Raw genomic sequence first — 14,477 nt, 5'->3', positions numbered from 1 at the left:
CGGGCGTAAAGTGTGCCTTTACCTCACGAAAGGCACCGTTCTCGCCCGGTTCGCGCCCAGGGCGCCTGCGGGCCGGGCCGTGGGCGGGCTGGCGGCGGTTGCCGTTGCAGCGCCTTACCCTCCCGCCGCCAGCAGAGCCCTTCCAGCGGCCATCGGGGGTCCCTGCCACCCGGTTACAGCCCCGCGCGGCTGTTCAGGGGCGGCCGCCAACTTAAACACCTTCTCCTGCTTCGGGAGGGTGCTGCTGAGGGCTGCGCGCTGTTCGTGTCACTCGCGCCGTGTGGCACCGGGACGGAGCGGATTCCGGGTTGGCTGTGATACCCCCGGCACCAAGAAGTGGTTTTCCCGGAGGGAAGAGGCCAGGGCAGGGCTCCCCCGTTGCTTTGCGCTCTGGCGAACCGATCTGGCTGTAAGCGTAACTTGGGAAATGTTGGGCATGTTTGCAGAGCTGTCACTCTCGTCTCAGTCTGTGACTGTGTGCGTGCAAAGTAAAAAACGCACGCCACAGTTTTAGTTAGTTCTTTCCTTTCCTTGCGCGCATCTTTAAGAAAATAGGTTAATTAAGTCTAGCCGTTTCAGTTTCAAGGTTGATTTAGTTTTCATTTGAGGACAAATTAGGCATTACGAGCATTTAAATACTCCATTACTCGAGAACTGCTTGGTGCAGTTCACTGGCACTTGCTGATTTATTTTTATGAGGGAGTTTATCTGGAATGGCTGGAGAAAAGGGCGTTTAACAAATTCAGTTTTCCTTGTAAGGTAGTATGTGTGCCTTACATTTTTGTGCTGGGCCTCTAAAGCTGGTGATAGTGATTTTCCTTCTGCACTTTATTGAGAATGGACACAGGGAGCACTTGGTTGTTTCTGTATCTCTTGACTTTCATCGATTAATGATAGAGTTCAGAATGTTTCACTCCAGTTAATTTCAACAGTGCTTGTAAGTCTGGTTTCAGTATTCAGAGCAGGTGTTTTCATGGACTTCTTCTGTAAAGCCATAGATAACAACAGTTTTAATTTCTGTGAACTTTGTTTTTTATTATTGGAAATGTAAAAGGAAAATAAATCTGAAATAATGCTCCCTAGGGTGTAGTGCCAATAGATTAAGCTAAATATTTTCCACTTTGGCTCCTAGTCTATTTCCAAAGCAATAGCATTCACAATTCGTTATTCTTTTTTCTTTACCCTGATATCCCCCTCCCCGCGCACAGTCTTAGGCCCATTTATTTCCTCTCTTATCATTTTCTGTAATATCTAGATTGTTTTAGGGATTGGAGATGCTGTCTGTGTATGCGTGTGCACTGAACAGTTGTGGTTGGACTGAAATTACTAGCATGTTCACCAAGGGCAGGAAGTGATGGTGAGACTCAGTTATTGCAACACTGCATGCGTGGCTGGCTCAGACGCTTTTGCAAATGTCAGCATACTGTATTTTATACAAAACCTTATTTATTTTAGTAGCTGTGTGTATGTCATTGTAAAGAATATTGGATCTAGTTCAAACTGCATCTGGTATAAACAGATGAATGTCACTCTGACAGCCTTTCCTTCATTTGCTGCATTCTGGAGGTCTTGTTACATGCTGTGTAGAAGTAGAGTGAAATAGGCCATTACTCTGGCAGTCTTGGATCTTATGGTTACTCATTGAAAAATTGAGTTTTCAGTTGCTATAAACAGTGCTTTTAGCTACAAAATGAGGAAAGCCTTCCCACTGAAAGGAAACTCTTATATGAATTGCTAATATGTTTTAGGCTTAAATCTTATTTGCTGTAATGTGCATTTTAAAAAGATGCCGTGATGAATGAGGCAGCAGAATACGTGACTATGCAGACATGAGGTACTTTTATATGTGAGAAGCAGCATAGTATTTATATCAGCATATTTTGATCTTATTGAAGTCAGTCTCAATTGATTTCAGTTAAGATTTGACTCGCCAAAGGCTCAAAGTTTTGCTGGTAAAAGGCTGAGGGATAGATACTGTGGTACACCACTACTAAGGTAGCTGAAGAAACTTCTAGGAGAATCTAATTGCCTTTTCCTGTATCAAGTTTCAGAAAATAGGTTGCAGATATTGTCAGTTCCGGCAAACAGCTCCCCAGACTGGGACTAATGTTTCTGTCAAAAAATTTACCCAGCACTGCTCTTTGCGATTTGCATGTCTGTCTTGTGCGTTTGTGGTTGTGTTCTAGCAGTATTCTTTGGGGGACAGATTATGGTTTTGGTTTCCTGAATCTGTCAGTTGTGGTACAAGTATGTAAATTCTTGAACATTGTGCCTCAAAGCACATGTTACGTTGCTCTAGTTTCTCCTTTACCTGAAGGACAAGGAGGTTTTGTGTATTTAACGTTCTGTCCTGTTGTGAGTACTTGTCCTTATTCCGCTAATGTGAAACATACACCCTCAATGTTAATTACCTTAGAACAAAGTTTGCTGCCTGCCTTCAAGGTCGAGTGATGTGGGCGTTGATGCTAATGAATATGACAATTTAGGTAAAATTGGAAGCATAATAGCTAAGAAAAGCACAGCTGTGAGTCTGATCCTGAGAGGCAGGATATCCATAACTCCTCCTCCTTTCAATCTGTTCTAGCTTGTTGCTCATGCGAAGTTCTTGAAGCTGCTTGTGACTTTCATGTAGTGCATATGTTCAGAAATAGCAGATTCTATTATATATGAAGTTATGACATGAATTAGCGCAGTGTTGCGGTAGTGGTTTTGGAGCTCTGTCGATATGAAACTTATGGCATATTGTTGCAAGATGCTTGAAGTAAAAATAAATTTGAGGACAGTCTCAGCAGAGGAAGAAAACACAAAACTTGCACAAATTCTCTATGATTTTCTGTATTCGGGTATCTCAACTGAGATAATTGTTAAATGATCAGAGTTGTTTTTTGTTTGTTTTTTTTTTTTAATATGGGTTCAATGGCAATTCTGGTACCTGCCTTGTTAGTGAAAGCGGCAAGTATTCTTACTGAGCACTAGCTGAGACAGAGAAATGTATTCAGCCAGTGCAGCCCAGTGCAGCTCAGCTCCTGCCTGCCTGGTGTGCCAGAGCAGCACTGACTCAGTGCGAGCTCCTCAGAGCAGAAGTCACGTGTTGGTGTGTAGCGCTGAGCTTGGCAGTGCTTAATCTTATTTCCGTGTCTGGGCACTCCGTGATGCTAACCACAAGTGTAAAGACATAGAGTTGAGCTGCTTTTCATGTAGCAGGTGCTGAGCAATTTTTGCAATGCCTTTTTGCTGATGATTGACAGTCTTCGGCTGAAGCTATTCTAGACATGGCTCTTGAATCTTTTTCTGTGGGAAGTACTGATAAGTGTGACTTGACAGGAATCCCTGTTATGTGTAACAGGAGGAAGTTAAAAGAGTGAGAAGTGACTTTCACTGACCTCTAAGCCCTAAGCTGAAGTAGTGCATTGAGAATTGCCATGAGTTTCTAGCTCAAGAGATCTCCAAACTTACCAATTGTATATCTGGCTGTAAGACAGACTGAGATAAAGATAGTGGCTGCCTAATAACATCTGGTAAGTCACAGAAGGAAGGCTGTGGTTATGATTCTTTATGCATCTCTGTGCACTGCTTTTCAATTTTCTTACAATTTAGGCTGAACTTGAAAAATCCTTCCTTTGAAGTCACTGAATAGCATATTAGACATGCTCTGTGTTCCTTGTCTGACCGAGAGTTGGGTATGTATCGGTGTTTCTAGATTTACCACTTTAAAGTCCAGTTGTTAAATTACATGTATTTGAACTGAAGATTCCCTCTTTAGTGTTTAAGTTGTGGGGTTTTGATGGCCGAATCCTATTTAGGTTGGCAAACACAGCTGCTGCCATGTCAACACTTAATTATTCTTGCTGGATGTTTTCTTTGACACTCATGTTAATATGGGTGTGCAAACACAATTCCCTTTTTTCTGCCTTCCAATGTAATGCATGAATGTGGTATTAAGCAGATTTTTTTCTTGATTCATCCTTCCATAATAGCAACTTTTAAAGTGATGGCTTCAGATTCTGCCTGCATGTTGGCTGAGGTGAAACCTGAAAAATAATCACAGGAAAAGAAAAGGTACTATGTTGTGCTGCAGGTGTAATGCATTGCTTGTTCAAATAACTCTATTCTTTGAACAGAGATGGTAGCAATACAAAATAGTAAAGGTGAGAAACCAATCCTTGTTTATACCAGTGTTGATAACTGTTCTGTGTTTACTAAAATGATACCTGTTGGATTTGAGTAATGACTTTTTGTTGCCATTAGGAAAACCTGAAGCTTTCTGGCTATTTGCTGTATCCTCTGATTAATGTTTCTAGGGTAGAAGTTGGAAATGTTTCCCTGGCTGAATGTAGTTCATACTCTTTCCTCATCTTAATTTCTGCCAATTTTGTTATCAACACTTGTGATGATACTGCAAAAAGTCTATTATCACAAGTGTCATCTCCTATCTGTTATGGCGATAACTTAGGTCACTTTCAGATCAGACTTAATGCCACTTTTTCTTGTGATTGTGGATGCTTTTCCTGTTCACAGTGTATGCATTGTTACTGCTCTGACTTCAGTCTGTTCCATTTTCGTATAATTGCTGGTGAAAGTGAATGAAGCTCCTGGTCTTAATGGTTCCAATAAAGAAGGACTGTGTGAGTATACCCCATTTGCCTTACTTGTTAACTTGTTTCTTCCTGGAGAGTAGCTTTAACCACAGAAGACTATTTCTAAGCAGCTTGTCAATCACCAAGAGAACTGTGTGTGCAGGAGACTTTATCCTTCTCAGTGTACAAGCCTATCTATGTCATTGTTAATTCTGCTTGTTACAGAAGGTTAAGTCCTGCCCTTCAGGTTTTCATATGAGTGGAGTAGGATACAGATTTTGGGCACCACTTTCTTCCGTCTTGACAACCACTTGCATTAAAAAGAGAGTCTCACTCTCTCCCGAGATAATTGCTTTTCCAGGGTGGCTGGAAAAATAACCTCAAAGAGGGATAGAGTTTATTTGTATTCTTAGTTCCCCAAGTGAAATGTACAATTCTTACTTTCATAGGACTTTTGCTGTCCTGTCTGCAGTGACAACAGATAGCTTTGAAACCAGCCGTGGTAAGTTTCATTGTCAGAAGAGTTCTGCTGCTTCCTCAGGCTGCGAGGCACAATAGCAGTGTCTCCCTTGAGCATGATGCATAACACATCTTGCTCATGCTGGCACCTGGGACTGCATGTTGCTGGCTGCAACTGTATTGCTAGAAAAGAAACTTATTTAATAGTCTTATAAAATGCTGTATTCTGAAGGAGAGTGAATGGTTCTATTGTTTCTCTCTATATCCCTTGCTTGTGACAAACACGAGTGCTGAGATTCCATAGACAAAGCTTTGACAGCATAAACTGTGAATTTAAGTGCAACTTACAATGTAGGGGGGGAGGAGGAAAGAAGTTTCACCATGAATGTGTTTCTGTCACTATCTTGTATATCTTAAAAAGAAGCAGTGAGTGTCTGTTACTCTTCTGTAGTACTGCCTGAACACTTTAAAATAACGAAGTGTAGATCATCAGTAGCAACGGGGATCCTGAAGACCTGTTAGTGATTGCTCTTTGCATACGGGGGAGCTGATGAAGCTAGTTCTGAATGATGTGGGCTACTGAGTCTTTGCTAGCTTGTTAAGATGACTATGGTAGGAGTTTGTGGTGGCTTTTTCAGCTTCACTCCCTGTTACCTTGCTGCTTGCTGAAGGCAGGCAGGCTGGTACTTGCTGAGAGACCTTTCTACAGTCTGGTAGCTGTGTGGGATTTCCCACCTGCAGTTGGATTTATCTGTGTCTGTGCCGCTCAGTGGCACATGACCTCTCAGTTCTTGGGAGCTATGCAGCCATTTAGATAGCAGATGTTCCAAGAACTTGCTAGTCCATATTTTTTTTTAGCAGTGATCTCACCACCTCAAAAGAAGTGGGCTGCCTAGCACACATCGGCTATTTGGAACTGGCATTATTGCTGAAAGATTACAAGTCTTTTGCTTATTAAGTAAACAGTAATGGAATAAAGAAACAAAAATAACAAGCAAAAGGTGTTACAAAGACTATGCTTGAAGATAAAACTTCTTAACTTTTGGGGGTGTTTTTGCTAGTAAGAATGGTTAATAAGCTCTGTCTTCTAGCCTGGTGCTATTGTGTCTTGGAAACTTCTCGGAACTGCATCTTACTTGCTGTTACTGTTAAAAGGGTTAGTTAAATTGCTTAAAACAGCCACTTTTTAGTTTCCTTAAAAGATAAAATTCTGATAATGGTTTTGTCATTTGTTAAGATGTGTAACAGGACAGCTCCAGAGGCAGTGGACCCTGAAAAACAGGAGGTTCCCTCTGAACGTAAGGAAGTACTTTTCTCGCTGTGAGCATGATCGAGCACTGGCACAGACTGCCTGGAGAACTTGTGGAAACTCTCTCCTTGGAGGTATTCAGAAACTGTCTGGATGTGGTCCTGGGCAGGTGTCCCTGCCTGAGCAGGCTGGATGGACCAGGTGACCTGCAGAGGTCCCTTCCAACTTCAACCATTCTGTGGTAATTCTGGTAGTCAGGGACTGTAGTGACAGGACAAGGGGTAACGGGTTAAAACTTTAACAGGGGAAGTTTAGATTGGATATAAGGAGGAAATTCTTTCCTGTTAGGGTGGTGAGGCACTGGAATGGGTTACTCAGGGAGGTTGTGAGTGCTCCATCCCTGGCAGTGTTCAAGGCCAGGTTGGATGAAGCCTTGGGTGGGATGGTTTAGTGTGAGGTGCCCCTGGCCATGGCAGGGGGGTTGGAACTAGATGATCTTGAGGTCCTTTCCAACCCTAACTATTCTATGATTCTATGTTTCTATGTATTTTGAAGTTTAATGGAGTGCAGCTTTGCTCTTCAAACTCTATTAGATCTAGAAGTGATTTTGGAAAAGCCAGCCTGGTGTTTTTCTCCAGTCTTCTCTGGGTCTTAACTGCATCAGTAAGCAGCCACCTTTCATACAACAAGGTGCACCATTGTTGGAATAGGCTTATTATGGAGGATTGGTTGTGTTTGACAGAATTTGACTTCTAGACATAAAAGAGAACTAGAACTTATGGGGTTATCTAATTTGCCAATACTAAGGTCAGATAACAAGCAATTTGTATATGAAGAGGTATAATCTAGGCTAAATCTAGTCCTGTAATTGAACTACAGTAACAACCATGTTTAGGAAGATTTTAAATTTCTTGTTTGCTTTCTGATTAAGGCCAAACAATGGAAGGAAAAGAATTTAGGTGTTGGTCTACAGGACTTTGTCATGTTTTGGCAGGAAAGCTACTGTGTTTTAAAAAGTGAATTCAGTATGGTACCCTTACTAGAATCAATAAACATTATTTATTGAATAAAATGATGGACAGCTAAGATGTGTTGTGGACTTGCATTTCATTTGCCTACCACTGTGGTATCTGTACCACTGTTAGGACGCGCTAAGACACACTGGGATTTAGATTCCTGACCTCGGTATGAGGGGCGGTTTTACTGTGTTATTATTAACCTTGCACTCAAAAAAACAGATCTGAATTGAAATGTAAAGTTTGGATGTTGAGCAAAATATCATGCCAGAGTGTTGTGTGGCTGATTTGTGTCTTCCTTAACTGAATGGTGCGGCCCACTGCTGAACGAAGTGGGTACCCTGGAGACAGAGGATATAAAGAAGGCAGAGGTGCTGAATGCCTTCTTTGCCTCTGTCTTTACTCCTGCAGACTCTCCCCGAGGGCCCCGGATTTCTATAGCCCCAGAAGGAGTCAGGACAAAGGAGGAGTTTGCTTTGGTAGATGAGGATTGGGTTAGGGATCAGCTATGCAAACTGGACATCTGTAAATCGATGGGTCCGGATGGAATGCACCCACGGATGCTGAGGGAGCTGGCGGAGGTCATTGCTAGGCCACTTTCCATCATCTTTGGTAAGTCGTGGGAAACGGGCGAGGTGCCTGAGGATTGGCGGATGGCAAAGGTCACACCAATCTATAAGAAGGGCAAGAAGGAGGACCCGGGTAATTATAGACCGGTCAGCCTTACCTCCATCCCTGGAAAGATGATGGAACAACTTATTCTTGACTCCATCACTAGGCATATCAAGGATGAGGGGGTCATTAAGAACAGCCAACATGGTTTTATGAGGGGGAAGTCATGTATGACCAACCTTATAGCCTTCTATGAGGAAGTGACTAGGTGGAGGGATGAGGGTAGAGCGGTAGATGTAGTTTTTCTTGATTTCAGTAAGGCATTTGATACTGTCTCCCACAGCATCCTCATAGATAAGCTAAGGAAGTGTGGGCTTGACGATCAAGTAGTGAGGTGGATCGAGAACTGGTTGAAAGGAAGAAGGCAGAGAGTTGTGGTCAATGGCGCAGAATCTAGCTGGAGGTCTGTGACTAGTGGAGTTCCTCAGGGGTCGGTGCTGGGACCGGTGCTGTTTAATATTTTCATCAATGACCTGGATGAGGGAACTGAGTGCACCCTCAGCAAGTTTGCTGATGACACAAAACTGGGAGGAGTGGCTGACACACCAGAGGACTGTGCTGCCATTCAGCGAGACCTGGACAGGCTGGAGAGTTGGGCGGGGAGAAACTTGATGAAATTTAACAAGGGCAAGTGTAGAGTCTTGCATCTGGGGAAGAACAACCCCATGTACCAGTACAGGTTGGGGGTTGACCTGCTGGAAAGTAGTGAAGGGGAAAGGGACCTGGGGGTCCTGGTGGATAGGAGGATGACCATGAGCCAGCAATGTGCTCTTGTGGCCAAGAAGGCAAATGGCATCTTAGGGTGCATTAGAAAGGGAGTGGTTAGTAGGTCAAGAGAGGTTCTCCTCCCCCTCTACTCAGCCTTGGTGAGGCCGCATCTGGAATATTGCGTCCAGTTCTGGGCCCCTCTGTTCAAGAAGGACAGGGAATTGCTTGAAGGAGTCCAGCGCAGAGCCACAAAGATGATTAAGGGAGTGGAACATCTCCCTTATGAGGAGAGGCTGAGGGAGCTGGGTCTCTTTAGCTTGCAAAAGAGGAGACTGAGGGGTGACCTCATCAATGTTTACAAATATGTGAAGGGTAGGTGTCAGGATGATGGAGCTAGGCTTTTTTCAGTGATATCCAGTGATAGGACAAGGGGCAATGGGTGTAAACTGGAACATAGGAAGTTCCACGTTAACATCAGGAAGAACTTCTTTACTGTAAGAGTGACAGAGCACTGGAACAGGTTGCCCAGGGGGGTTGTGGAGTCTCCTACACTGGAGATATTCAAGGCCCGCCTGGACAAGTTCCTGTGTGATGTACTGTAGGTTACCCTGCTCTTGCAGGGGGGTTGGACTAGATGATCTTTTTAGGTCCCTTCCAACCCTTGGGATTCTGTGATTCTGTGATTCTGTGATATTTTTTTCTGTAAGTGACCTAGCTAGGAAGTATCAATTCAGAGCTTTACACTACTGCCACATCTGTTGAAATTCAGGAAGTGTCAAACCCATTCATTCTTTCCTGTTTAACAAAAAATAAAAGTTGTATCTCTGAGTTTGTTTGCAGATTTGTTACTGTCCTCCAAATCTACCTGTCTTATCTGTGAGGCATTGGAACCAGAAGGGCATTATGATGAACTTATAAACTGTATAGAACTAAGGCTCACTTACTAGGTATCTCTCAGTGCTTACAGAATGTCAAATTGTTGGGAAAGGAGAACTTACTTAGGTAGGGAATTGCTATTGTGGATAAAGTTTTTGACTTTTAGCTTGTGTCCAGTTTGTTTTGTTGAAGCAAGCTTTTTAACATTCCTTTTCTTAGAGTAAGAATAAAAATGCACTGCTGAAATAATGCTTCATTCAATATGGAATTTCATTTCAGATTTAGAGATGTTAAAGTTTTCCACAGGATGGCTGAATCATAGGCTTCTGTGCACACACATGCACATACACTTAGTTTCACAGCTTATATTCCTGTGTATAATACTGTATTGTACTGTACTCTTTGAAGTTCAGCAAGATCAACACTTCTACTTGAAAATCAACAGCAGAGCCCTTGCTGGGATGTTACTTTGGCAGATGAGGCTTACTGTTTATTTTCTTGTGGGGTTTTGTTTGTTTGCTTTTCAAAGATAAAGGAGGAAAAAAAAGTATTGTCAGACTTCTGCAAAATGTAGTGTTTGATGAGGGTGACTGTCCTGGGTTTACCAGTAGTTTAAACCACAACAGTGACTTGTAGCATTTTTATTTTTTTTTTTTTTAATTACAGGAACAAAAAAGTACAGAAGGTCAATTTCTTCTGCCATGTTATGTGCATGCAAATGCTGGTGTACTGATGATCCCTTACTGGTGACAGTCTCGCATTTTAAAAGATCAAATTTCAAGTAATGGGACATCATTGGGTTTTTTAAAATGCACGCAAGATTACTGTTTTCATCTATCAGACTTCAGTAATCTGCTTTTAGTCCTAATTGATTAGCTTGATGAGAACTGAAGGTGCAGCTTCCCATTTCTAGCTGTATTGTCAGCCATCTCTTTAAATAATTGGCTTTCTTAATTTCATAGCAATTCAGTGGAAGAGCAGTGGCTGCATTTCAGTATTGTGAAGTGACAGTGTTCTCACTTTAGGAAACGTTTTTGGGGCTTGTGTATGGAGATGACTGCTTCCTACTGAAGATGCTTAGGAAACCTTGGTATCATAGAATAGCTAGGGTTGGAAAGGACCTTAAAATCATCTGGTCCCAACCCCCTCTAAACCATGTCACCCAAGGCTCTGTCCAACCTGGCCTTGAACACTGCCAGGGATGGAGCACTCACAACCTCCCTGAGTAACCCATTCCAGTGCCTCACCACCCTAACAGGAAAGAATTCCTTCCTTATATCTAATCTAAACTTCTCCTTTTTAAGTTTTAACCTGTTACCGCTTGTCCTGTCATTACAGTCCCTAATGAATAGTCCCTCCCCAGCATCCTTATAGGCCCCCCTCAGATACTGGAAGGCTGCTATGAGGTCTCCACGCAGCCTTCTCTTCTCCAGACTGAACAGACCCAACTTTCTCAGCCTGTCTTTGTATGGGAGCTGCTCCAGTTCCCTGATCATCCTCGTGGCCCTCCTCTGGACTTGTTCCAACAGCTCCATGTCCTTTTTATGTTGAGGACACCAGAACTGCACACAATACTCCAGGTGAGGTCTCACAAGAGCAGAGTAGAGGGGCAGGATCACCTCCTTCAAACTGCTGGTCACGCTCCTTTTGATGCAGCCCAGGATACGGTTGGCTTTCTGGGCTGCTAGTGCACACCAAAGATGTTTCGTGTTCATTTTCTCATCAACCAACACCCCCAAGTCCTCCTCCGCAGGGCCACTCTGAATCTCTTCTCTGCCCAATCTGTAGCTGTGCCTGGGATTGCACCGACCCAGGTGCAGAACCTTGCACTTGGCATAGTTGAACTTCATAAGGTTGACATCTGCCCAGCTCACAGGCATGTCAGATTTCCTCTGGATGGCATTTCTTCCGTCCAGTGCATCAACCAAACATAACTTGGTGTCATCGGCAAACTTGCTGAAGGCACATTCAATCCCACTGTCTATATCATCAACGAAGGTGTTGAACAGGATCGATCCCAGCACCGATCCCTGAGGGGCACCACTCGTTACTGGTCTCCAATTGGACATTGAGCCTTTGACCACAACTCTTTGCATGCGGCCATCCAGCCAGTTCTTTATCCACTGAGTGGTCCATCCATCAAATTGATGTCTCTCCAATTTAGAGACAAGGATGTCATGTGAGACAGTGTCAAATGCTCTGTACAAGTCCAGGTAGATGCCATTGACTGCTTTGCCCCTATCCATCAGTTCTGTAGCCCTGTCCTAGAAGGTCACCAAACTGGACAGGTGTGATTCGCCCTTAGTGAATCCATTCTGACTGTCACCAAGCACCTTGGTGTTTTTCATGTGCCTTAGCATGCCTTCCAGGAGAATGTGCTCCAAGATTTTGCCAGACACAGAGGTGAGACTGACTGGTCTGTAGTTCCCTGGGTCATCCATTTTCCTCTTCTTGAAAATGGGGGTTATATTTCCCTTTTTCCAGTCGTTGGGAACTTCACCTGACTGCCATGATTTTTCAAATATGATGGCCAGTGGCTTAGCAACTTCATTCACCAGCTCCTTCAGGATCCGTGGATGGATTTCATCAGGTCCCATGGACTTGTGCACACTCAGGTTCTTAATATGGTCTCAAACCAGATCCTCTCCTACCGTGGGCCCAAGGTCTTCATTCTCACAGTCCCCGCGTCTGCCTTCCAAGACTTGGGTGGTGTGGACAGAGCATTTGCCAGTGAAGACCAAGGCAAAGGAGTCATTAACACCCTCAGCCTTCTCCAAATCCTGTGTAGCCAGTTCTCCTGATAACTTCCGGAGAGATCCCACATTGTCCCTAGTCTATCTTTTATTTGCTATGTACCTGTAGAATCCCTTCCTGTTATCTTTCACATCCCCAGCCAAGTTTAATTCTAAGTGGGCCTTAGCTTTCCTAACCTGGTCCCTAGCTTCCCGGACAACATCCCTATATTCTTCTGTCCTTGCTTCCACCTTCTATAAGCTGTATTTTATCTTTGAAATTTCCTCAGCAGCTTGTTATCCATCCAAGGAGGTCTCCTGGCCCTCCTGCTGCACTTCCTTCTAGTTGGGATGCAACACTCCTGAGCTTGTAACAGGTTATCCTTGAATATCAACCAACAGTCTTGGGACCCCCTGCCCTCTAGGGCTATATCCCATGGAACCTTACTAAGCAGGTTCCTGAAGAGGCCAAAGCCTGCTCTGCTGAAGTCCAGGGCAGTGAGCTTGCTGCACACTCTTCTCACAGTCCTGAGGATCTCAAACTTGACCATCTCATGATCGCTGCAACCAAGGCTGCTCTGGAACGTCACATTTCCAAGCAGCCCTTCCGTGTTGGTGAGCACAAGGTCAAGCATGGCACCTCTCCTTGTTGGCTCCTCTATTACTTGCAGAAGGAAGTTGTCTTCCACACAATCGAGGAACCTCCTGGATTGCTTGTGCCAGGCTGTACCATCCATCCAACAGATGTCAGGGTGGTTGAAGTCACCCATGAGAACAAGGGCCTGCAAGCATGAGGCTGTTCCTATCTGTCTATAGAGCGCTTTATCCACTGAGTCCTCTTGAGCAGGCGGTCTGTAACAGATCCCCACAGTAATGTCTCCCATAGCTGTTCTCCCTTTAACCCTGACGCACAGACTCTGTTGAGTGCTCACCTGTCTCCGGACGGAGTTCCATACTCTCCAGCCTATCACTGACATAAATAGCAACTCCCCCTCCTCATCTGTGAGCCTGTCTTTTCTAAAGAGCCTGTAGCTTTCATTCCAGCACTCCAGTCATAGGAGCCATCCCACCATGTTTCTGTGATGCCTATTATATCATATCCCGGTAGACATGCACACATCTCTAATTCCTCTTGTTTGTTCCCCATGCTATGGGCCTTTGTATAGAGGTATCTGAGCCAAGCTCCAAATGAAGCCGGCTTATTGAATGGAGCAGCTGAAATAATTCGGCATCACTCCTAGCATTTATTATAGGTGCTGGCAATTGACTGGGTGTGTTGAGAAGAAATGATGCTCGCCTCCCCCAACACATCTAGTTTAAAGCTTTCTTGACCAGCCTGGCAAGCCTCCTACCAAAACCGCTCTTCCCCTTTGGTGTCAGACCAGCTCCGCCTCCTCTGACCATATTAGAGGTATAGCTCAGCATTTGATAACATCCGTGTTTCCCTTCCTATCTGTGGATGCCATTTCAGTCTTGATAATCCAGAGATAATGACAGTTCACATTGAACTAACAAATGTTCCTTGCCAGATGAGCTTGCATTATTTACATTAATGAAACTAGAATGGTAGCATAAACACAGACTCTATTCAGTGCAGGAGGAGAGTTCTGGTTTGAGAGTTCTCGTTTTCTCAGACTATTAAATGGTAGTTCAGTCTGCAGAGCCCTTCTGCAAAAGGGTCATCTTTGCTTGCTGTGAAGTTAATCATATTTTCTAATCTAAAAAAACAAAAGCTTGTCTCCTGACTATGAGAAAGGTGTACTGCCTTTCTTGCTATGGCCTGTCTCCCAGGGCTCAAATCTTGCAGAACTTGAATTCTTGAGGGATTTTCATTCTTAATATTATTGCTTAACAGTCTGCAAGTGCATTGCCACTTGCTCAACCTTGCAATCGGTTACTTAAAAGAAAAGGTGTAGCCTGTGCATCTGTTATGCGTTACTTTATTAATAAAACCATACCTTCTATATTAGCCTACCCTAATGCACCTACAGTTGAGAGGAAGTATTCGGTAAGGGATGTAAGTATAGAGGGTGGTAAATCAGATTTTTTTCTTTTTTTTTTTTTTTTTTGCATCAGTGTACTTAACTTTAATTCTCACTTCTTATTCTGGTTGACCAAACTGATTTTTTTTTTACTTTCTTGTGTTTTTTTGGTTTTTTTTTTGTCCCTTGAAAATCATGGGGGATGT

At 43.6% G+C, this 14,477-nt stretch overlaps 1 protein-coding gene across 8 annotated transcripts in view; it reads left to right on the top strand.

Annotated features, from left to right (window-relative positions):
- The window catches only part of OSBPL3 (oxysterol binding protein like 3), a 127,615-nt gene that overhangs the window by 275 nt on the left and 112,863 nt on the right, over positions 1 to 14,477 (top strand). For 3 of the 8 annotated variants that reach the window (XM_065665872.1, XM_065665879.1, XM_065665873.1), the window contains exons 2-4: positions 4,519 to 4,625; positions 5,027 to 5,079; positions 6,274 to 6,419. The exons of 1 other annotated variant lie outside the window; for it this stretch is intronic. The gene's annotated coding sequence lies outside the window, so the exon portion shown is untranslated. Of the gene's footprint in view, positions 1 to 116; positions 410 to 3,597; positions 5,080 to 6,273; positions 6,420 to 14,477 lie in introns of those variants that run through there. 4 more of the 8 variants (XM_065665871.1, XM_065665875.1, XM_065665874.1 and 1 more) reach the window with 4 other exon arrangements.

The sequence above is a fragment of the Lathamus discolor genome, chromosome 2 (genome assembly GCF_037157495.1).
Source record: "Lathamus discolor isolate bLatDis1 chromosome 2, bLatDis1.hap1, whole genome shotgun sequence".
Lineage (NCBI taxonomy): Eukaryota > Metazoa > Chordata > Aves > Psittaciformes > Psittacidae > Lathamus > Lathamus discolor.
This window is presented reverse-complemented; position numbering and strand designations above follow the sequence as displayed.